This window comes from Xyrauchen texanus, chromosome 14 (assembly GCF_025860055.1).
Source record: "Xyrauchen texanus isolate HMW12.3.18 chromosome 14, RBS_HiC_50CHRs, whole genome shotgun sequence".
Lineage (NCBI taxonomy): Eukaryota > Metazoa > Chordata > Actinopteri > Cypriniformes > Catostomidae > Xyrauchen > Xyrauchen texanus.
In genome coordinates, this window is record NC_068289.1 from 36,139,243 (window position 1) to 36,165,762 (window position 26,520).

Here is a 26,520-nt window from a genome sequence, read left to right on the forward strand (position 1 = left end):
CCTATCATTGGCCCCCGTACATTCACGGAATGTATGGACGCTGCACTTTCCCCTGAGACAGCGGGAGTGCGAATACTGAATTACCTTGACGATTGGCTAATCATAGCACAATCAGAGGGTCAGTTAACGACGCAGAGATCTTGGATTATCAGCCATCTAGAATGCCTGGGTCTGAGAATCAATTTTGCAAAGAGCGTGCTATCCCCAGCCAGAATATCTCTTCTGGGAATAGTGCTAGACTCAGTGCAGATGACAGCGCGCCTCTCATCAGAGCGTGCGCTCTCTATTCGACGCCTTGCAACATCATTCAGAAAGGGCGCGCGCGCCCCCGTCAAACGATTTCAAAGAATACTCGGTCTCATGGCCTCAGCATCAGCTGTACTCCAGCTAGGATTGTTGCACATGCGTCCTCTCCAGCGCTGGCTCAAGAGCCGTGTCCCCACTCACGCGTGGCACTCGGGCCACTTTTTGATCAGAGCGAATCACGGCTGTATAATAGCCCTGACGCCCTGGAAAGCCATCAACTGGTATCAAACCAGCGTGAGTCTGGGTGTGAACACGCGGAGAAAAATGATCACGACAGAGGCCTCCAAAATAGGATGGGGGGCCCTTTACGAGGGCAGGTCTGTCTCAGGCTTTTGGTCAAACCCGGAAAAGCGCCTACATATAAACTGTCTGGAAATGAAGGCGGTCGCCTTGGCTCTCAGAGCCCTGCTTCCGTACCTGAAAAACGAACATGTCCTGGTCCGAACGGACAACATGACGGTAGTTTCGTATATAAATCGCCAGGGTGGACATGCATGGCCCCTCAACGGGTTCCCGAGAACCTCCCCAGTGGAGTTTTGAGAACCATCACTGAGGTGCGAGCACCCTCTACGAGGCGCTTATATGCCCAAAAGTGGAAAGTGTTCAGTGACTGGTGTGATACCAAGAGCTTGAACCCCAAATCGTGTGAGATACCAAGTGTACTCGCCATAGCGGCGTCGCACAATCCTGATAAAGGACATTCATTAGGGGAAAACGATCTAATCATTCGTTTCCTAAGAGGCGCTAGGAGGATGAACCCTCCTCGCCCCCCCTCGGTGCCGATCTGGGACCTGGCCACGGTCCTGGACGCACTCAAGAGTGCCCTGTTAGAACCTCTCCGAACCGTGCACCTTAAACAGCAAAACTGCACTCTTGCTGGCGCTCGCTTCAGTCAAGAGAGTGGGCGACCTGCACGCGCTGTCATCAAGTGCTGCTTGCCTGGAATTTGGACCTAACGACTGCAGAGTTGTCCTTAGGCCAAAGCACGGGTATATTCCTAAAGTGCTCTCCACACCCTTCAGAGCACAGGTGATATCTCTGGCAGCTTATCGTCCCCAGCAGACGAAAGCGACTCTAATTTACTCTGCCCCATCAGGGCGCTCAGAGTATATTTGGAACGTTCTGCCCTGTTCAGACAGACGGAACAATTATTCGTATGCTTTGGCGGCCGCACTAAAGGTCTTGCAGTCTCAAAGCAAAGAATATCGCGCGGGATAGTGGATGCTATAGCGCTAGCTTATGAAGCCAAGGGCCTTCAATGCCCCTTAGGCGTCAGAGCTCACTCTATGAGGAGCATGGCCTCCTCGTGGGCTTGGTCGAGTGGGATACCCATTTAAGATGTTTGTGCGGAGGCGGGCTGGGCCTCGCCTTCGACATTTATCAGGTTTTATAACCTACAGGTCCCCTCATTGCATTCCAACATTCTATCAGAATTTGTTTTTCTAAAGATTGAGATAGTCCAAGGGATATCTGGTTTCGATGTGCTGTGCATTCTGAGATGCTATTCTGCTCACTACAATTGTACAGAATGGTTATCTGAGTTGCAGTAGCCTCTCTGTCAGCTCAAACCAGTCTGGCCATTCTCCGTTGTCCTCTCTCATCAACAAGGCATTTCAGTCCACAGAACTGCTACTCACTGGATATAGTTTTTGGCACCATTCTGATTAAACTCAAAAGACTTATTCTTGAAAATCCCAGGAGATCAGCAGTTACAGAAATATTCAAACCAGCCCGTCTGGCACCAACAAGCATGCCATGGTTGAAATAACTGAGATAAAAATTTTACCCATTCTGATGGTTGATGTGAACATTAACATTAAACATGTGTTCCTCAAAAGTGCTCAATGAGTGTATTTCAGATGCTTTAAGTTTTAAGACCGAAACTAGTGTAGTTTCTAAAAATATTTGTATTTGAGTCATCAAACTGGCACTGCTTTAGTGCTGCCTAAGCCTCAAAGGAATCATTCATAAAAAAAAAAACAACAACAACAACATAAGGTTCTTTTCCTTTCATTGAAAGTATTTAGTGACCAAGGGCTGTTTAAGCTTCAAAAAAGTAAAAAATAAAAAATAAAATAAAAACTCAGTAATAGTAGTCCATATGACACAAGCATTATATATAAGTATTATGAAGCCATATGATAGCTTTGTTTGAGGAACAGACCAAAATTTGTGTTGTTGTTTACTGGTATTGGGTGAGCTATTTCTGTAAGGAGAGCAGTTCCACCTAATAGGTCTTTGTTGCAAATGATTGATTGGAGTTGTTTTGGGTTTGTGGGCTTTGTTCTCCAGCCATGTCTCTGTGAGAGACAGGAGAAAAGTTCTGAATTAACAGACTCCGCATGTAAATGAATGGCTCATCTTTGTCCATGTCAACAGTTTAAACCCCCTGTGTGTGCTCTGTATATCTCTGTTTACACAAGCACTATGCACTGTAAAAAATGTATGTTGCTTACTCTTTCTAGGTCTTTTATTCATTTGTACCCAGTTACCCTTTCTGGTACAGTTCTGTACACTGTATATTGAAGGTTAACCTTGGTCACTATTCACTTTCATTACATATCTTGTCATATAATGAAAGTGAATGGCGAGTAAGCCTGTCATTCTGCCTAATATCTCATTTTGTGTTCCACGTGTTTTGGAACAATATGAGGTTGAGTAAATGATGACAGAATTTTCAGTTTTGCACATACTTTCCTTCAATATAAAAACTCAGCAGCACTATTTTATCATATTACCAGCTTAAACTGGATTGTGATTGGTTAGTGTATAAGAAAAAAATAATTTGCAAAAGTGGCGCAAATGTATAGTGAATTCACCCAAGGGAGACTAGTGTGCTTGTCCTTTCTTCACATGGCCGAGACATATGTGTTTTTGAATTGTCAATACCCACCCTCATCTTACTTCATGCGGCGCTGGCATGCCACACACGGCTAAGCCCATCAGACACGCTATTTTGGGAAGGCAGACGCCCATCTTGGTGTGGCAAAATTAACAAGGCTCACAGCCTTGGAAGCTACAAGCATGAAAGTGTATTCATTTAGTGGTTAGGGAGAACCATCTGTAGCCGGGTTTGGGGTGGGGAGGTAGGAGGGGAACAAGGTTCTCCAGGCATGTTTTGTGCCCCTCTGCCTCTCTGGCGTGTCTTCAGAATCCAATGTTTGCCCAGATAATCATGATGATGATAATGGAAGAGAGTGTGAACAGCCAAAGGGGAAAGAGGAATGAAGACGAATCTGTACTCTGTTCTGCCCTAATAATAACAACAGTCAGCAAAACATCAGAGAGCAGAAAGAGGCTGAGTAGAATGACAAAAAACACTGGTTTTAAAGAGATAGTTCACACAAGAATGAAAATTGTGTCATTATATACTCACTCTTATATCATAGAAAACCTGTATGACAAATTTTATGGTAGTATCTCTGATATGTTCTTTTCCATACAATGAAAGTAAATGGTGACAGATTCTATCAATCTCCAAAAACAAAATAATCATAAAAGTATCATAAAGTTAGTCCATACATCGCTTGCGCTAAATACCATCTTCTAAAGCCATACTTTATGAGAGGAACAGATAAAAAATATAGTCTTTATTCACTTTTAATTCCCCTTGCTCTCATATCTCAGTTACACTCAAGCCTATTTACATATAGAGCATATAGTTCCCCTTTCTAGAACAGTTCTGTATGTACAGTATAAAATAAAGCTGCAGCAAGCACATCAAATTATTTCTCAGGTTTTAAGACTAATTACAATAAAATACTTTATAAGGAAGACATTTAAGTTGTTATTCACTAATTATTCCCCCCAACTTTGCTCCCATGTCTCATTCATGCACAGGCATATTCAAATTTACCATACTGTATTGTGATCAGTTTCAACATATGTGACAACCAGGGAAGATTTTCATCAAATAATGGAAGAAACTTGGTGTAATTTTGTGTTTCGGAGTAATTGGGCATCATTATAAAATTTTGTGTGTCATTCAATATGTAAAATGCTAACTTTCAATCAGTGATGGTTCTGATCCAAAATTGCTGCTCATACTGTAACATCCTCTGTCCAAGCAGTGATGCCTGGAGGGCTGGGTGGAGATCCACGACTTTGTTCACAGTTGCTCCAGTGGTAATTTGCCCCAATAAAGGCATCATTCACCCCCACTTGTGAGCAGAGAGCAACTTGGAAGAATCACTGCATTGTGATGAGTCAGTCTGGGTGGAGAGTCAATATTGAGGCCGAAATGAACCGCAGTTACTGTCAGATTTCCAATCAAAGTTTCCTGTCTGTGACACTCTGGTATGTCATGTGGTAGTGACCAATTTGGGAATACTCTTGGAAAATATCTTTATTGTACAGTAGAATAAAAATGAGAAAATTAAATGGATGTTAGGTCCTGGATGTCCCTGCCAATGTGGGGAATGGAATACTAGCATACTACTTAGTGCATCCAGTTGTCATCTTGATTTATTTTTAATTTTTTATGTGAAAAAAGAGATTTTTCTCATCATTTTTTCACCCTAATGCAATCCTGGATGTGTATGACTTTCTTAATGCTGCAGAACACAAACACAGATTTTTAGAAGAATAGCTAAGCTGTAGGTCCTAACAATGCAAGTGAATGGTGACCAAAACTTTAAAGCCCCAAAATGCACAAAGTCAGCATAAACGTAATCCACAAGTCTCCGTGCATAATCATAATTAATCCATGCATTCTGAAGCGATCAAATTGGGTGAGAACAGACCAAAATATTATTACTTTTTCACAAAAAATCTTTACATCAACAGTCTCCTTGGCGATAATGATTTCAAGCTCGATAATATAGTGCCATCTTGCGCTCTGCGCATTTGTCAAGCACTAGGAAGTGTAATCGAGCTTGAAATCATGATCATGCCTAGAGACTGCAATGGCATGATGTACAGGGAAAAACAAGTTACATTTTGGTCTGTTCTCACACTAAACTGATTGGATCACTTCAGAAGACATGGATTAAACCACTAGAGTTGTATGAATTAATTTTATGCTGCCTGTATGTGCTTTTTGTAGCTTCAAAGTTGTGGTCACCATTCAGTTGAACTGAATGGACCTACAGAGGTGAGATCTTCTTCTAAAAATCATTGTATGTTTTTTGCAGAGTAAATACATTTTTGGGTAAGCTATTTCTTAAACATTTTGCAGTCGGATCAAATGATGAGTCCAGATAGAGATGTTAAAAATTGCTGCTGATATTACTTCTGGTTCACTTATCACACTAAAAATGTAAGGTGAAATAGCCTTTGTCTTGCTGTTTATCAAATAAAATAAAAAATTCCGCTTTTGACAAAGCACAGCCGATCAATGTTTGTTAAACAACAATTGACCAATCAGATTAATCTGGGGGACTAATTTTTTTGTGTACATTAGCAATGGTTTATGGGACTTATTGAACCTATGAGCACACCTTCTGTTCAATTTTATTGCACTGTAGATTTTTTTATGCAACATCATTGCGTCCTGTGTGAACTCCCCCTTATTGTAACTAGATCTTTAGCTTATAGGTAACTGCAACAATCCAAACTACAGTACTGTATTGAAGATTAAGTCTTCATTGTCTTATATGCAGGTTCATTCTTAAAATTACATCGTTCATATCCTCCATCCATTCTGTTCATGTATTCATTCATTCTTCAGTCCTGCTCTTACTTACATTCTATGAGGCTGTTAATTATATTACAATTCTCAGTGTCACACACACATAGCCCTCCCCCTTACCCATCTCCAGCTCTCACACTTGCTGGAAGGTGGCAGCATGAACAGCGAGTGCTATACTCACACATGTGCGGTCGGTTGCATCCGTGTCTCTGGTCATTGACAACGTGCATCTGTCGTGGCTTCCAAGGTCACATAACTGATATAACGGGACTCTGATGACACCTTGAGCTCACCTGCTACATTTGTATCTCTGTGTCTCTCTCCAGATTCATCTGTGGTTCTTTCCCCCTCTCTCTCTCTCTGTCTGTGCTACACTCCGAAGATCAGGATTCTGTACACCGATCCCATCAGGTAGGCACATCTACTTCTTTATCCTTCTTTCTTTTTTGTTGCATATTTTTTCTGTTTCTCTCTTTTCTCTTCCTTTCTTCTCGCTTTGCTGCAGAGATGCTGCGTCACTGTGTTAAATGCTCTGGCACATAAGGTGTGTGAGGATCTACCAGGCTGCTACCGGCAATACCGGCATTCTGCTGTCCTCTAACATCCATCTATGTTTTAAGATTTCCTTATCTATTTAAATTGATTTATAAACATAATTCATAACACTTCATTGATGATATACAAGGATGTAACCTCATATTCAGGGTTTGGAGGAGCCAAATGTACAGTAATAATTTTGCATGAATCAACATTTGAAAAATCCATATTGGTCGAGCTTTAATCTGAATATTGTGGGGACGTGTCCCCCTTAATGTCAATGGTTGTTATAGTCCTGATGATATATATATATGTGTGTGTGTGTGTGTGAGTGAGTGCGTGTTTATGTGCTCATATTCTTCTGCAGTTTTTAAGAGATCTCCTGTGCAGCAGTGTACCTGCTAACTAGTTGTGTATTCATAGCTCTATACACTGGACCTATAGAAGCAGATGTGTATTATTTCTGTGTGTGCGTGTGTGTTTTTGCGGGTAGGGATAGCATGCTTGTTGGTGTTAGGGTGACATGGCGCTGCCTGTCTAGACACCTGCCATTAGCACCCTGACTGTCCTGGTGCATGACAACAGTGATTCAATGATTGTGTGTGTCACTAGGTGTGAGTGGTATGACCAAAATATTACATCATGGTATGAGTACATTTTATATCTCAGTAATGGTATACTGTATATCATGATATAGCTATATTTGCTGGACAAGGGTATTGTATGAACTAATGTGCTGATTTCTTTTTTTTCATTATATAATTTTCTTCATTAAGTAAATTAAATATTTTACAAATTTTAATTTGGAACTTAATGGACACAAACCAAAATATCCAGTAGTACTTTACAATAAGATTCTATTAAATAACATTAGTTAACTATAATGGTTAAAATAAACTAACAATGCAAAATACTTTTACAGTGTTTATTAATCTTGTTAATCATATCAACATATGCATATGCATCGTTACATCACTTAATGCATTATGAAATAACATGAACTAACAATGAACAATTGTATTTTAATAAATTAACCAAGATTAATAAATGCTGGAAAAAAGGTTGATTATTCATTTATGATACTAATACACTTACTAATGTTAAGAAATACAAGCTTCTTATAAAGTGCTACAATGATTAATTCATAGTAAAATATTCATTCATATCAAATGAAAGATAAGTCTAACATCATATAACACCAGATAAAACCAAAAGACTCAAAACAGTAAAAAAGACTTTATGAAATGGTTATTTCTGTCTCTGAATTCTGATTGGAAGATCCACGTTTAAAGGCATTGTAAAATAGCAGATATATACAAATGCATTTGAATGCATATACTGAAATATAAACACCCCTCAATAACAGATTCATCCTTCAAATCACTGAGATTAGTGATATGCAACTGATATGGTGTTTTTTAATGGCCGATGCCGATATCCAGAAAACAGGGTGGCCGATCACACAATTTAATATAGTATATAACATTAACATAAAATTGCTACAAAATGAATAAACTCTGTATTTTAAATGGTAGATTGCATTGTCTTCTGATTTCAGTTTAGTCATCACATTTTTGTAATTTAATGCACATGAAGAAATATTTTAGATATTAGACAGAAGGAAATAACAGTACACACAGTAGTCCAGCAACCATGGATGGCATGTCCATGTTAGCAATCGCACTCAAAAATACAGAATCAAACCAATTGCACATACAGCGCATAGTGAATAATACATTTACTCATAGCACAAATGAAAGCACCAACAGTTTAAACGGTCTGGATCACCTGCTTGGATTGTCACGGACTGACCGTCATGATTTGTGAATCAGAGGAACTTTTGATCCTGATCCTGAAGTTTCTGATTCTGGCTGATAGAATACATGCTTCAGAGGAAAATAGCACTCTGTGGAAAGTGAATTACATCTGTTTAAACGAGATATCTGCATATTTGCAGATGGTTTACAATAGAAGTTTTATTTATATTAGCCTTTTATCATTAGAAAGAACTGATGAGGAGAGACTGTTAGACTACATGCTTCAGAGGAAGATTTATAAACGTTCCACAGGATGCTGGATCTGCTGAAGTTGTGTGAGGTTAGTTTATTACATCTGTTTAAATGAGATATATGGATATTTGCAGATGGTAAATTATATTAGTTTGATATTTGCCTTTTTATCATTAGACAAGACAGTTAAAAGTTACAGGGAACTGTTGAGGAGAGAGAGGGAGAATGATACACAAGAGCACTTTAACATTATGAGCTCTAATGCTCTGATATGCGGACCGTTTTAATAACACTTTGTTGCACAATGGTTTGTTATTGTAGATGGTACGTAACAACAAAATGAACCGTGACTGGTTGTTTACATGTCACAGTCGGTTCACATGCAACCAGGGGATTCTCAGTCCCCTTAAGAAACAAATCGGCCACTCAGTCAACCACTAATTGAGATGTTTGCGACACATCTCACTCTGTATTTTTGTAAAGCAGTCCTGCCTTCTTATAGACATGATTATAATTTTGCCACATTTCTACGAGGAGTATTGGTCAATGGTAGTTGTCGCATAACTTGTACATGGACTTTTTTCATAAAAATAAAGATTTTAAGTTAAAATGTATACATATATAAATGTATATGGATAGGTCAATGGATGTAGGTCCTGTAACTAGTCACCATTTCTTTTGTCAATTGTCGGTATATTATGGTCAAATCCAAATATTGTGGTCAACCCCCCCCCACACCTGTATTGGTAAAGAAAGTAAACTTGTGCTATAACATGACCTTTTCACATCAATTTATCTGTATCCCTCAGCCACCCGTGTGTGCGTGTGCATGTGTGTGTGTGTGTGTGCTGAATAAGGCCACAATACAGTTGACTGCTGCCTTCATGTATCACACCAGAAGGGAAGAGAAGGACAGGGGCAGAATTTCATCTGCTGTCCTGCAGTGCTGTAATGGCAGTAAGCTGCCATCAGTAATTCGGCTCTGCTAACTGCTGTCCTCAGTGACACCACAGCCAATACACCTCCGGTCACAGCCATACAGGAGTGTATTTGCTTGTTCCTTACTGGATATTTGAATGCACATTTGTTTTAAAGGGATAGTTTGCCTAAACATTTTAAATTCAGTCATTATTCAAACCCTTTCTTTATTTCATGAAACACAAAAGGAGATGTTATGCACAATGAGAGCCTCAGTCACCATTCACTTCCATTGTATGAAAAAAAAAATATATAATGAAAGTTAATGGCGACTGAGACTAACATCCTCTCCTTTTGTTTTCCACAGAAGAAAGAAAGTCATGAGAGTGATGAAATGATGACATGATGAAAATAATTTTATTTGTGATCTATTTCTTAAACGTGTTGATTCTGTGAAGAAATGGGTTCTGTTAAGATATTCCAAACACCAAGTGATGGGTGGGTGTTTGTTTATGGTCATTGCTGTGTCATACGCTCTTCAGTGCCATGTAGCGTGATGAGTTTAAATTCTGTATTGGGCAGGCACATAGTGTCTCTCTTACAATAGGATGCAATGCAGCAGGGAAAGCAATGATGTCATGCCCAAAAGGGGGGTAAAAAAGACAGACAGACAGGGATGGCATGGCTCTCAGCCTGCTGAGAGTGATGCTGTCTGTCAGTGTCCCATACTTGTGAGGGTAGAGAGAAATGAGAAAGCGAGAGAGACCAAAGAGCAGCATAAAAGAGCTTGTCAAATCTTAGACATGTCCGCTCTCTGAAAGCAGGCCTGATGACTCTGGCTGTTTAGCTCCTTTCTGACCAAACATTTACTGACATAAATGCCCTGCTGAGTATACCAGCATTATTGATCACCAGTGGGTTAAATGATTCAGTGGACATTTATACATTAAGGAAATGGCTGTATTTTGTGAATCTATGAGCACTAATTAGCAAAATTGGGGGTACGGTTTCAAATCTGTGAGTACGAATTGCTAAAATAATAGAACATTTTATACATTTTTGGGCATGATTTGCTAAAATGAAGGAATGCTTGAAATTATTTTTATAAGCTGAGAGTACAGAAAATCATGGGTACGGATTATCGGATCTCCAAACAGTACAGCTACATATGCGCTTTGTTTGTTTAAACCATAATTAAACAGACTTTTGTTGGAAGTGGGCCTCTTCAAACAACAGTACCATGTTCTCTTGATTTATCAGCGACTCTGCAAAGAAATCTGATAGATATTATCCCTCGTTTGTTAGCAAATAATGATGTTTTGAAAAGAAAACTGTATCCAGCTTTATTTCCAAGCCTTCATCTGCCAAACATTGGGATCTTGACAATCTCATAATTAAGACATTACGAAGGCCCATAACTCAGATAATATTACAATATAAAGAAAGCTAAATCACATTTCCATCATCTGAGATTGCAATTTTTATTGGTATGAATATGAGATGAGATGTTTGGTATTGGTTTAGTGATATATTTATTACCAATTACGATTTTCTGATTTACAGGATTCTTTAAAGCCACTTTTAAGAATACAAACAAACTCATCTTACTGTTAAGCACTCTAAGTAACAGTCATCTTTGACTCCTAAATTGTTCCCTCTACAGTGAAATTGCAATTTTATGGGCGTACTCAGAGGTGTGGCTCTAAAAGAAAAAACAGTACTTTATTTTTATAACGTTAAAAGTATCATTGAAATACTGTAGGTGGCCTGAGAAATCACACCTGCCTCTGTGAAAGCCCTAGGCTTTGTAAAAAAAAAGTGTCAAGGGAGTTGTCCATATATATATATATATATACACACACACACACACACACACACACACACACACACACACACACACACACACACACACACACACACACACACAGTATGGAACAAATATTTTTGGGCACTTGTGAAAAATGTTGCATAGTGAGGATGTCTTAAAAAATAATAACATAAATAGTTTTCATTTATCAGTTAATGTCATGCAAAGTCCAGTAAACATAAAAAAGATAAATCAATATTCGGTGTGACCACCTTTGCTTTTAAAACAGCACCAATTTTCCTAGGTACACCTAGACACAGTTCCCCTTCTGTCACTCACTCGACGTTGTGTCGAATGAAGTGACACAAGGGATCTTCCTTGGAAGCCTCGCGTACCTCTGAATTTGAGAAAAGGCCAATATGAAATTGGCAGACAGAATTTGCATGCCCTGCCCCCGGACATACGGGTATAAAGGGAAGCGGGCGTGCATCTGTCTGTCAGATTTTTTCTTCAGAGCCGAGCGGTTGTGCAACAGAAAAGCTGAGCTGACCACTGTTCCACTCACCTCTACTGGCGAGAAGCACTGCTGTTGGATCTACGGCGCGTTTCCAGCTGGCGTTCTCTCTCTCTGCACGCTGTGCAGTCCATACCCCTGGACACTTCGACAGTGCTTTCATTGCCTAAAAGAGTGTTCTCCTCCTAAAAGAGTTTTATTTTCTCTAAAAGAGTTTGAGTTTTCCACTCATAAAAGAGCAATACACAGCAGGCGTTGAACGTCCTTTTCAGGACGCGTCTTTTTCAAGATGCCCTTCCACCTCTGTGTAGTTCCTGGATGCGGTCGATATCTCTCCAAGACCGACGGCCAGAGACGCTGCCTCGCGTGCCTGGGTAGCTGTCACACTGAGGTGGCATTCATGGATGGTTCATATACTGACCATGTATATGAACCAACATGACCATGGCAGCGTTGCGGCTCTCCTTTCTCAAGGTGAATGCCACTTCAGCCGCCCCCTGCGTCGCTCCTTCTTCCCACAGGATTGCGGACGACCTGGCTGGCGATGAAGGCGATTTGGGGATGACGATGGGCTCGGTTTCACCGGGTAAATCCCCAAGAACCACCCGCCCCCCCCGACACACTCGCTCGCTTCCGTCTGAGCTCTGGATGAGAGCTGCTCACCTTACAGCCAGCCGGCATTCTCCCTTGAGCCCCTGGAACTGGATGATGACATCGCCGCTGCATCGGAGAGCATCCAGGCCTCTGACGCGGAGGTCTCAACTGGGCTGCCGCCTACGGGCAAGCCCGCCCAGTCTGAGGCTGACACACAGATGGCCAACATGCTTGCCCGGGCTGCCGTGAGCGTGGGATTGGACTGGAACCCTCCGTCCTCCTCACAGCCTTTGCTTGATGACTGGTACCTTGGCTCCGGGCGCCGCTCCCAGCCACGACCCCGGTACCATTCTTCCCGGAAGTGCCCATGTAGTCCCAATCCCGATGAGGTGCAGGAACTGCGCTCTGCCACCGACCTCGTTCTCAGAGCCATGAAGGTCACAGCGCAGGCACTCGGGCGGGCGATGGCCACCCTCGTGGTCCAGGAGCGTCACCTCTGGCTGAAGAGCGTCACCTGTGGCGACATTGACAAATCACGGTTTCTCAATGCCCCGTCTCCCAGCTTTCTTCTCTTCGGTGACACCGTCGATGACTTCACCCAGCAATTCTCGGCGGTGAAGAAGCATACGGAGGCAATATCTCACATCATGCCGCAGCGCCGCCAAGCCAGAGCAATCCGCCTGCTCGCCGAGGGCATCCCCATGCGACCAAACAACAGGCAGCTCCGCCTCAATCCGGGCACAGCTCTCAGTTCTGAAGATGCCTTTCCAGGACCTCTTCCTCAGTCTCTAACCCGCACACTGCCGGGTGCGTAGAGGGAGGTAAGTGCTTTGAGAATTTTCTCAGCACCCAAGCCTCTGGACACTCTTCTGCATTACCTGCTTCCCCCACCGTGAAGCCCCGCCCGGTACGTCAAAACGATCGTCCCGTTAGTGCCCCTTGCACGGAGTTTGACCATCACGCTGGTTGGCCAGGACCATCCAACTCGGCTACGTGATTCAGTTCGCCCGGCTCCCACCTAGTTTCGGCAATCTTGGACCTGCGAGTTCTCAACCGGGCTTCTCCCATTCAACATGCTCACGCAGAAACAGATTCTTACCTGCGTTTGACAGCTAGATTGGTTTGTGGCGGTAGACCTGAAGGACGTGTACTTCCATGTCAGTTGGCACATCAACTGCCTAGAGTTGCTGGCTGTATCTCTTGCCCTGACGATTTTTCTCCCACTAATTCGGGGCAAGCATTTCTTGATACATTCAGACAGCACCGCGACGGTAGTGTACATAAATCGCCATGGCGGCGTGTGCTCTCGTTATATGTCACAACTCGCCCCCATTTCCTCCTTTGGAGTCAGTGCGCCACTCACATCCCTGGCAACCGCAACACGACGGCAGACGCGCGGAGAGAGGAGGCTTCCCCCAGGTGGTCCAGCTGATTTGGGACCGATTCGGGACGGGAATCCTTTCGGGATAGACGCTGGCACACCCTATGCGAGAGACATACAGAGGGAAAAGGCTGCGGCTTCTGGGCTTGCTCTCATGCTAGTCATGTAGCACCTGTTCCCCCCTCAGGGGTGCTGGGAACGTAAGGTCTGTATATGACATCTCTTTTTGGGGGTGTTGGGGAGTGTTACGTGCAGCCGACACAGTTGCCTCTTGCACGCAGCAGCCTGCTTGCACCTGACTCGACAGTCCACGTAACATGGACTAGTGCGTGCGTGAATGGGACTCCTTGTGTCACTTCATTCGACACAACGCCGATTGAGTGACAGAAGGGGAACGTCATGGTTACTGTCGTAACCTCCATTCCCTGAGGGAGGGAACAAGACATTGTGCCCCTCCTGCCAAAGCACTAGACCTACCACGTAGGTCCAGACCTAAATGGCTGTGCCTTATTCTCGGCTCGTCAGTGCAAAAACCTTACTGACAGACGCACACCCACTTTCTATTAACAAAAGTAATGTTTGTGAGTCTAACATTTATATTTGCTATTGACACACTAAAGCTGAAGATATAAATAACCATCTTAAGACAAATAGACTTTTGCACAGTAGTACATATATATATATATATATATATATATATATATATATATATATATATATATATATATATATACATACACTCACCTAAAGGATTATTAGGAACACCTGTTCAATTTCTCATTAATTCAATTATCTAATCAACAAAACACATGGCAGTTGCTTCAATGCATTTAGGGGTGTGGTCCTGGTCAAGACAATCTCCTGAACTCCAAACTGAATGTCAGAATGGGAAAGAAAGGTGATTTAAAGGTGGGGTATGTGATTTGCAAAACGGCCGGCAGATTTTGAAAATACACAACTCATAAGGTCCTACCTTCTCTCCTCCAACGCTGGCCCTGACTCCACCCATTCGAAAAACATGGACGCGCAATCATGCACGAGCGAAAACTCAGATGCGCGAGAGCGAGCCAGGCTAGCATAGGTTGGAGTTTCTGCATGACGTCACCATTTACCTGCTAAGACCGTCAACATGGCACAACATTCAGCGGTAAGTTGCACCAGATATTATTAACATTCAACAGTCACATAAATCATTAGTATTGTTAGAAAATTGATGTTTTTGAAATGTAAATATATATTGTATAAATATAAAATATATAAAAATATATTGGACGTCCTGGTTGTCACCGAAGTTTATGGCTAAATATAGGGCTGACCGATATAACGTTATCAGATGAGATTGTTATGCGCATCTCGTCAGTAAAGCACATAACATAAAGTGCATTCATTGATTAGTAAATCGCCATCAGCTGCTTTCAGATGGAGCGGTATACTACACAGAGCCGTAGTTCACTATCAAGCTGGGCCGTGATAATGAAGGGTAAATTGCCCAGCTTGTCAGTGATGAACTACAGCTCTGTGTAGTAAATGCCGCTCCATCTGAAAGCAGCTGATGACTAACGGACACGCAGCGCCAGGGTGGTCGGGGAGGGGGCATGGTACGACTGTTTGATTGACACATTTTCTGTCCAATGATTCTAGATGGTCTTGAAAATGATCGGCTGGAGTTTTTCGAGTCCTGCCCGTTCCACAGATGATTAAATTGCTTAATTTTCATTTCAGTGCTTCTAATTTACAGCCAGTAAGTGGGTTAGGAATAGGATTTCAAGTTATTTTGAAAAAATGGTCAAAAAAGAAAATCACATACCCCACCTTTAAGCAATTTTGAGCGTGGCATGGTTGTTGGTGCCAGACGGGCCGGTCTGAGTATTTCACAATCTGCTCAGTTACTGGGATTTTCACGCACAACCATTTCTAGGGTTTACAAAGAATGGTGTGAAAAGGTAAAAACATCCAGTATGCGGCAGTCCTGTGGGCGAAAATGCCTTGTTGATGCTAGAGGTCAGAGGAGAATGGGCCGACTGATTCAAGCTGATAGAAGAGCAACTTTGCCTGAAATAACCACTCGTTACAACCGAGGTATGCAGCAAAGCATTTGTGAAGCCACAACACGCACAACCTTGAGGCGGATGGGCTACAACAGCAGAAGACCCCACCGGGTACCACTCATCTCCACTACAAATAGGAAAAAGAGGCTACAATTTGCAAGAGCTCACCAAAATTGGACAGTTGAAGACTGGAAAAATGTTGCCTGGTCTGATGAGTCTCCATTTCTGTTGAGACATTCAGATGGTAGAGTCAGAATTTGGCGTAAACAGAATGAGAACATGGATCCATCATGCCTTGTTACCACTGTGCAGGCTGGTGGTGGTGGTGTAATGGTGTGGGGGATGTTCTCTTGGCACACTTTAGTGCCAATTGGGCATCGTTTAAATGCCACGGCCTACCTGAGCATTGTTTCTGACCATGTCCATCCCTTTATGGCCACCATGTGCCCATCCTCTGATGGCTACTTCCAGCAGGATAATGCACCATGTCACAAAGCTCGAATCATTTCAAATTGGTTTCTTGAACATGACAATGAGTTCACTGTACTAAAATGGCCCCCACAGTCACCAGATCTCAACCCAATAGAGCATCTTTGGGATGTGGTGGAACGGGAGCTTCGTGCCCTGGATGTGCATCCCACAAATCTCCATCAACTGCAAGATGCTATCCTATCAATATGGGCCAACATTTCTAAAGAATGCTTTCAGCACCTTGTTGAATCAATGCCACGTAGAATTAAGGCAGTTCTGAAGGCGAAATTGGGTCAAACACAGTATTAGTATGGTGTTCCTAATAATCCTTTAGGTGAGTGTATATATATATATATGCATATAACCAATCAGAAAACTAGCCACTCAGAAACTCTCTGCCTCTCAGTCAATCATTTTCTTTCTTCTGCTGAACACAAACAAAGATAATCCATACGACTCCGTTGGTTAAATCCATATCCTCTGAAGCAATATAATAATATATAATAAGTGTGGGTAAGAAACAGATCAGTATTAATTCAATTTGTACTAGTGCTGTCAGCATTAATGCGATAATGCATGCGATTAAATTAAAATGTTTAACGTGTTAATTTTTCTTAATCTAAAGGCATGTATCATTTTGACATTAGATTGTGGCATTTTATTCAGCTCCATGTGAGTTATAAACACCGTTAAAGGGCAGGACCCTTGCGATGTGTTTAGTGGGGAGTGGGGACATAGTCTCACACAGCCAGAACTTTGACTTAAACAGCAAAGGTCAGCAAAGGCCCACTTAGGCGGAAATGCCATCTATCTGACATATAAAGTGACCAGTCACAGGCGGGTTTGTCATTACGTGATGTTTAGGGGCGGGGTTATTGGAGACTGCTCGTACCATAATAAAAGACCGGCATCGGAAATAAATAATTTATATAATGGTGCGTGAGTCTCTACAAGCGATTGCACAGAAAACACATGGGAAAATAACGTAAAATGTGTAACGTTTAAGTACAGCACAGAACCTTATTACAGAGTATTTTACAAACATAAAGTAAACAAAGCAGAATATACAGCTCTGCTCATGGATATCCACTTTACTTTCTGCTACGTGCCTCAAACCAATATCTTTAAAAGAGTTGATGTGACTAAATTGGCAAATTTGGGCAAATTCTGTGATTATTTAGTCCTTAAAAGCGTTTATTGTATCAACACAGAACCTTTTGAACTCGACTTATGCTTTCACCTGGACCAGCACAAACTAAGATCTCGGAAATCCTGTAGAAGTCAGCCAATCAGATTTAGTCTGACTGGATTGAGAAAGTGTTTACATAAGCATCAGATGGTAAGTACACAGACTGTGGGCGTGCCGTCTGAGGCTGAGACTAGTGCCGACATTACACTCATATACATACTACAAACAAACACACAACAGCGAGTCTATGCCAATGATCAAGTGCTGGAGAAAGAGTCTCTTATAAAACTAATGTTGAAAAGACATCGCGGAACTTCACTGAAGTCCCTCACGCGTCCTTTGTAAGGTGGCATTTTACCACATAAGCATGTCAATTCTTACAAGCCCGCTGTGCAGCTAGTTTTTCTCCCTGTTGAAGCTCCACTCAAGTTTATTAAACTTTATACTCATTGCTGCCAAGCTTTTGAAGTGTCAGCTAATTATCACCAGACAGTTCGGATTAATTATCTTTATATTGAAAGTGCCAACGCTAAAAGCATAGCAAGAAGCACTTTTCATATGGAGTTCATTGCAGCGTTGGGTGCCCTGACACAAATCATGTGCATTCCATATCCAAAGTGTAAAGACAGCCTGCTGATTAATTTATATTAAATGAGGGTTTAATGCACATTGCAACGAATACTATTTTTTTCAATTAGTCAACATCCCACTTAGACTTTGGAAAATGTTATTCGAATTGGAGCTATTTTAGTGACTTTAGTGAAGTCTTTATTCTGTGGATTTTGGAAAATAGTAATAAAGCATTTTTGTTACATGCTGTAATGTTTTGTTCTTTCCAAGTAAATAAATTCATTATGACAGGAAATTAGTATATATAGAGTAAAGTTTTAGTACTTTTTAAATTGCGATGAACTATGAAAAATAATTCTATATGATTATATGAATATGCTATATGAATATATGAATATTTTAATCTACTGACAGCCCTAATTTTTACAATAAATTCTCCTCCCTGCCCAGTAGGTGGCGATATGCATGAATAATACAAATAATTCAGTATATTCAGATCAGACTCATCCCCTCTACTCCTGCTTTGAGGTCCTTCCTTCAGGGCGGAGGCTACGTATACCGTTTGCCAAAAGGAACATTTACAAAAGATCATTTTTTCCATTGCGGTGACTGTTTTAAATCAAATTCTCAAATGAGGCGGGTACTATAGGTGTGTGAACATGTACATGTTGTATCAATTTGTTTTATTTATGTATGAGTGTTCAATCATTTATGTTTTATGTCATGATACCAGTGTCAAAGATGAATTTCTGTCCAGTAAATCTGAACAGACAATAAAGTCAAACAAACAAACAAACAAACAAACAAACATAACCAAAAACAAAAGAAGAATGTGAAAGTGAAGATTGATAGTAAAAAATTATTAAAATATTGATCCATTTCTCACCAACGCCTATTATATCACTTCTGAAGACATGGATTTAACCACTGGAGTCTTATGGATTACTTTTATGCTGCCTTTATGTCCTTTTGGAGCTTCAAAAATTTGCTACCCAGTCACTTGCATTGTATGGACCTACAGATCTGAAATATTCTTCTAAAAATTTTTGTTTGTGTTCAGCAGAAGAAAGTCTTTAACATCTGGGATGGTATTAGAGTGAGTAAATAATGACAGAATTTTTGGATTAACTATACCTTTAATTCTTATTGTGCACAATCCATTGGTGCCCGTTACTAAATATAACTTTTGTCTTTATACTATTTTATTACTAAAACTCTAGTAGCAACCCTCACTGTTCACGTTGCAATCAATTCCTAGTGGATAAAATCAAGCCACGTCACAACTCAAAATTTCATTTGTGAGGTTATAGATGTAAAATGTGCCACAAACTTTTTTCTTTTTTTCTTTTTTATGTTGACTTTAATGCATACATTAAACACGTGCCTATGTAAAACTCTGAGCCAAACCAAAAACCAACATGGCTTCCACCAACCAAATCCTGACATTTATTCCACACCCTTGAAACACTTGTCTGCAGCTCATAAAGAACCTCTGTTATGTTCATAGATTTGGGGTCACAGTGTTGGGGTGAGATAGCAATTCACTAGAAGCATATTTACACCATCTGCCAGTCTTCCGGCTTTAAACATGAAGATCTGATCTGATGCAACATCCATTCAGAAAGCAGCTATGCTGTCATGCCCATTTTTTTGTCCAGCTTCTGGCATTTTCAGGTCTTTGAATATTGTGCTTCTCCTGAAGTTAATGTAGATATTTTTAAGTTCTTGTTCTCTTTTTGGGTTGGGTAGTCAGTGAGTTTAGTCGAGGGAGGCACAGGGCTAATTATGAAACCGCTTGCTCTAAAAACACATAATGACATCCTGAAAAGAAAGTGAGATGGCCACACCAGAGCCTGCGGTTAACGTAGATCTTTTCCAGACAGCACTGGGTCCACCCTCCTCTCGCCATCTTCCTTCACTGCTTAGTATGCAGTGTACAAAATTAACACTCAACAAGTTCCAAATGTGAGTACAAATTGGCTTAGTAAATAAAAGTTAAAAGAGTTCGTTTTTTTTTTCCACCAGAACTTCTTGTGGCTATACATATGTGCATCGTTCCTGCCGTTAAGACACCCAAACAAAAATATAAAAAACAAAATCACGGTGTATCGTCTTCACATTTTGACAGTTTTACTGAGATGGTGACTAGCTTTGTATAAGATAGCTTAATGACCTGTGCTGATTTTTTAACATTTATGTAACTTTTTTATTGATAGCAGGAAACGGCAGTTACTGTAAATGAATTATATATTTTAATAAATAAAACATTTTGTTTTATTGCCGGTACCAAATAAAAAGTATCAACGTGATCTTGTGATAATCCATATGTATTCTTATGTAAAGTTTGGTTTTAGCAAATGTACATTCTGTTACCTTTGCATAAACACCCAAACATACCATTTTGATTAACTGATATCATCTAAACATCATCATTTTACGTATTAACACCTATAGAAACGTACAAATGTTTAAATGTACTGTTTGAATTGATTCATATTGAATTCCTAGAATGAATCAGTTATATGAATCAGTTAATTTATAATTAATGCAATCACATTTATTTAACACATTTGACATTATAATATGACATTTTAACAGTTTCATTATGTTCTGTGTGATTTCTGCTGCCGCATACAACGTTTTAAAGGATTATATCACTTTAACCAAGACTAGACTAGATTCAACAATCTCTGTCTCCATCTTCCATAGCGCTGTCATACACACCGTAACTGGAAACCTGCGTTGTTTGGTTTGTTTTTTCAAAATTAAATTGCCACCTCAAGAAGCATTACAACCACCTGTTTTAAGACAATGACGTAGAATGCTCATTGGCTCTCAAGTGTTTCGTGACCGTTCGCTGTTACATTGTGCGTAAGGAGAAGATTTACAGCAATTAATTATTAAAATTCCACTCTACCTCACACAATGCTATTGTATGCCTTCAGGGAGCACATCGGATGCATCACATCGCCTTTTGGAATACTTTTGTACTGAATTTAGCTATTTTTCTGAATCCAATATATTTGTAATGGATTAGTCAATATTTTATGCTTCTAAAGCTGTAAATACGTACAAATGTTTACGTTTGAAATGCTTTCAAATGTCCATATTGTTTGTTTAATGTCTATCCAAATGTACAAACATGTATGTTTAAATGTTAAAAATATTAACATATAAATAGCTACATATATTAATGAGATCAGATCTTGCCAGTACATAAGCTGTGATGTCAAAAGCAGCAGAGAGTGAAAAATGTAAGTAAATTTCACGCTTTTACAAGCCCCCCCCCCCGGCAAAATATATTACAATATAAAGATATATTTGTCAATGAAAAAACAAGCTTGTTGACAGTAAAATGGTGTTACTGCATCTACTAGCAACCTGCTGTCCTTGGAACTGTATGTACTTTGTATATATGTGTTTTTAGTGTGTATGCATAGCAGTTTTTGCCTCAGTATGGTGTTGTGTGTTATGTATGCATCCAAATGCCATCTGCAGCAGCAGTATGTCAGTTTGCTGGTTCTGGGACCCGTGCAAGGCTCTCTGTGCCCGCGAGGGCAGTATTACTCTGTCTTGTTTGAGATCTCAGTGTGAAAATGCAGCTGAGGGCCCTCTTGTTCATACAGTGTGAGTCAGTGTGTAGAGCGCTCGCATATTATCTGGTGGCAGAAAGAAAATGCTGTGTTTTCCACCTCATATCCCCTGAAGCATTCAGAGCTCTGGTGCTCATTGCTGACCCTCCTTAATAGACAATGGATGGAAGGGTATGGATGGGTTTAAATGGCATTGAAGATCTGTAAATATTTTTTTTTATGTGGAACTAATTTACATTTAAGACTCTATCTAGACCTGCTATTTTCTTTATTTTGCAAAGTTATTGAACTTTAACTTCAGGCTGCTATTATCACTGATAAAAAGCACCATGGTATATGTAAATTAAATTTGAGTACAATGTGAATACCATTAGTATTTACACCGCAGTGCTCACCTATAGCAGCGTGATCTCATTAAAGAACTAATGAGCTGATTCTGTGTGTTAGTAACACACACTCATGAAACGCAACACACATATATCTAAAAATCCCAGATTGCTGTTTCTTGACATGTCTGTGTGTATATAACTGTGCAGCTAACAGTGTTTCTTCATTTACAGGTGTTTGTCACACTGATTTCGTCTGAGAGACTCTTTAGGGCCCTGGTCCCTCCACCTAAACACGCCACCTATCATCACTGGAGTCTACCACAACCTAGACAGGTAACAGACAATCCCTCTACAATCTACACTGTATTCCAATTCACATTGTTCTCATTTGCACTAAAAGTACGTAAAAGTACAGTATGTATGTTGGTTATGCAAAAGCACATACATTTGAGTAAGTAATTAGACAGTGCGTGAGTGTTTTTTAACAAGTTACTATACCATAAAATTGTGTCTTGATATCACAGACCCCCTTGTCATGTACTGTTTGCATTAGCATGGAAGTGTTCGCATTTGGCAAATTTAATTTCCCTAAAAGTCATTTCTTCTGAAAATGATTGACAGCACTGCTGTAAAGACCAGCTTAACCAGCATGCAATTCCCATGCTGGTCTAGGCTGGTTTATGCTGGCTAGTGCTGGTTTGGTTCTGGTGAACCAGCATAGCCATGCATTTCACCAGCAAAACCTAGCTGTCTTTATGATGAAGCTAATTAAGCTAGTTTAAAAGCCTGTTGGGATCACAAGCATATCAGAATTCCATGCTGGAAGACCAGCACCCAAAACACAGCCTAAGCTTGTGACCAGGATGCTGGTCTTTTCAGCAGGGAGATAACTCCTTTCCTTCCACTGGGCTAGATATTGTGGGGAATATTAGCCCCATTAGCATGCACACATTGCAATTCCAACATAAACAGAATACCAGCTGTGCACCTTTTGCATTCTATTGATTTGGGACACACTCATTTTATTGTTGCATACAATTTAAGATGTTAAAGACCAAACTGCTGGGAAGTAAAGTGTGTTTACAAGTTTCCAAACTACTACAGTGTCCAATTTCAGATTTGTCTGCCCCTAACATTACTTAACAACCTTGTAATGGGTAAGTTTTAAATGTTGGTCAGATCTCTTCCTGTCTAAGCCGGCGGTTCTTGGCCAAAATAAGCTGCAATGTGAATCATACTTACTACCTCTGATCCACATCCATAATATGTGAAGTGGTGGTGGCGTAGTGGTTAAAGCACAGGGATGTTGACCAGAAAGTTGCTGGTTCGAACCCCACGGGCACCACCATTGTGCCCTTGAGCAAGGCACTTAACTCCAGGTTGTTCCAGGGGGACTGTCCCTTTAATAATTGCCCTGTAAGTTGCTTTGGATAAAAGCGTCTGCCAAATGCGCATAAATGTAAATGTAAAATAGCCAGTACATTTATTTACCGGTAAGTTTTTTCTCTATAGAACTCCACATTGCAACACTTATGTGGAATATTCCTTACAATAAGCCACCAACACAAACATTTGAGAGCAAAATCACGAAGTGGCTTGGCTCATGTCGTATTTGATACAATCTTTTCTTTTGTCAAAAATATTCAAAGAAAAACAGTGAAATAATTCCATTGTCATCAATGAAATGAATGAGTTTCCTGGCCGATAACTCATCCATTTTTGACTGTTGTGGCAAAAAGTTAAGGGATAGTTCTCCCAAAAATGAACATTCTGCCATTATTTAGATAGAGTGAATGTTTTTAGCTCTTTGCTAGAACACAGAAGCTGTGAGTGGGTTGAGAGGGAGGCAGAAAGAGCCCTTCAAGCTGCGAATGAGCATGATGCACACCCGCGGAACACCAAAAACAAAAGCCAGTTGATAAGCAAGGCTCTGCTTTTGTGAGTTTTCCAGCAAAGCTGCAGCAGAAGGGCTTTTCATTTGCGTCCCTCTCTCTGCTTTTGAATACACATCAGGCTCTCTGAAAAGACAGAAAATGTGAAGACTCTTCCTCTCGGTCTAATGAATGTTTACATGCTCCTGTTGATGGGTAGGATATGGCTTGGCGGGTTGATGATCCCATGAGCAAACGCCCACATAGAGAGGCGAGAAAGAGATGAGATTTTTGTCTTGTTTTTAGTTTCTTTGACTGAAAAATGTGCAGCTATTGATTTTTTACATATTTACATATACAGTTGGATTCAAATGTTTGAATGCACTTGTGAAAATGCTTCAATTTGGCTTTTTTATAATTGCACGCAGTGTTTTTATAAAAAAAAATATATAATTAGAATAACAATGAGTAAGAGTTATTTGTTATGTCCCCTTTTGCTTTAATGACAGCATGCACTCGAGCATGAACTCCACACGTTTGTGCAAAACCTGATAATCCAGAGATCATCTTGTGTGCTTCAAGGGGAACAAGGAAATCTGACATTTGTACAAAGGGTTTAACGTGGTCACAAATATACTTATTTGATTAGTGACCTAAAATTAGTGCAGAATCTCATACATTTCTTCTTCATTTTGCATCGTAATGTTTATTTGTTTTGAATCGATACATATTAATGTGTAATTGTTAAGCAAACACGTGGCTGATCTTTGCCAATAAAAAAAAAGTGGAGCAAAAGACTAATCTAATTAGCCACAAATTTGAAGATATTCTAGCGAATGTGTCGGGCACTGTGAATGAAGATTTGTCAGTAATATGGCATCCATGCAGCACATAAATCAATAACACTCTTTCTTCGTTTTAGTAGCATGTAACCCTTGCTGCCATACTTGCATCTATATCAAGCCTAAGGGAATGCAGAACAGTGCATGGTATCACGACCACACTTATGCAAGCTTGTTTTTAACGGGTTTCACAGCTGAAGCAGCTGTGTAATCCAGCCTGTAGGCTTTAATTACATGTGAAAAATCTGTAGCAATGTCATTTTTTATTGCAGATTCAATAGTCCCACTGCAAGTGTGAAATTTGAAACTCACCTACAGTACTCAAGTTCCCACAGCAAACAATAATTACTTTTCAAGTTTCAAAATTAGAGGAAAACCAGAAGGAAAACTACATAATAAGTCGCAGATAGACACTTGTCACTTGCTTGTAATAAGCTGGGGTGTCTTATGAAAGAAGTTATCTAGATGAGTGTTAGTTCTATGCCTAGTCAAAAAATCTTAAATGGATTACATTGGAATTTCTATCATAATTTGGTACTAATTCTACATTATCCTAATGGGGTAAATTAAGAATCCTCTTAGCATCTGCTAAGAATCAACCAAGATTTTATTGGATACACTAAAATTCTAATAAAATGGAAAACAATTCAGTTTTCACTCTCGGAAAGTCTTAGTATGCGGGTATGACATATTGATAGGATTTTAGTCTTGGCGGACTTGATCTGCTATGCTGCTGATGCTGCTGCAGAGCAAGTACGGAACCTTGCTTCTGCTAGAAAAACACATACTGTACATACCGAGTTAGCATGTGGACATTACCGCACAAGCTGATAGAAGGAACCCCCAGCAAACCACTTGAGCGATATTGCATTTTCAGAGAAAAAACTGTCACAGTGCAATGCAGAGAAACCAGAGTCACCATGCAAGCCGATTGGCTTAACATGTCACATGTGATCGAGCTGATTGGCTAACAGATAACAAATCAAAGAACCAATCAGCCTCTGTCACATAGAGTTGCATGGCTGAACTTTGGTCATTTTATTCACAATGATTTGAATTTGGAATGATATTTAATCCCATTAGGATTCTCAAATGAAACTTTGCACGCCATTTTACTTCCAGTATGTCATGTACTGCTGAGTGAAACAGGATATTCAGTCAGACAAAATGTAGAGGTGGACAAAACCATTGGCTTTGGGCTTATCTTATCCATTGGGAATTGATTGGATTGTGAAAGTTACTAGAATGAAACCAGACTTGAATGTAAGATTGTTGTCAATTGTGAGGTCATTATCACCTTGATGTATCTCAATGGCAACGCATCTTTTTCAAATCTATAGTTGCATTGCCAAAAACGTATTACATTAAGGTTAAACAGCATTAAGTAACCAACAGTTTTTTTAGAAAGAGATTAGAATATTAAATATTGGAAAGGCAGCATTACCTACAACTTTAGTCTTATACATTACCTAAATTGCTATTTGGCTAATGGTTTAAATAAATTCACTGCAGAGAACAATTGTTTTAGAGGCAAAGCAAGTTATTAGATTTTGGTGATTACAAAGACAAGCATATTTTCTATTGGAATAACATGGTCTGATGAATGATGCACAATAATACCAAGAAATTACAAACAGTCTATTTTGATTTCAGTTTGAGATTTTGAGTTTGATGTTAATGATCGCGGCCGACCCACCCGCCCGCTAGGTTCTTCCGATGTCCAGTCTGCCCCTGATCGGCCCCAAAGTGCCTCGGCCCTCCGGGAAAATGCCTAGTATGCCAGATTACCAGTCCAGCCCTGCTTTGTAGATTGAGTTTCTTAGAACTGTGACTGTCTGTGAATTATTCAAAAGGAAGTGCTACTTCAGCTGTGTTTTAGTAGAACTTGAATTATTACTCTTTAACCTTGTCC

General features: G+C 40.3%; 1 protein-coding gene across 9 annotated transcripts in view; it reads left to right on the top strand.

Annotated features, from left to right (window-relative positions):
* Nucleotides 1-26,520, top strand: part of map2 (microtubule-associated protein 2) — a 146,459-nt gene that overhangs the window by 47,282 nt on the left and 72,657 nt on the right. For all 9 annotated transcript variants that reach the window (XM_052141783.1, XM_052141785.1, XM_052141787.1 and 6 more), the window contains exons 2-3: nucleotides 6,262-6,346; nucleotides 22,127-22,228. The gene's annotated coding sequence lies outside the window, so the exon portion shown is untranslated. The remainder of the gene's footprint in view (nucleotides 1-6,261; nucleotides 6,347-22,126; nucleotides 22,229-26,520) is intronic.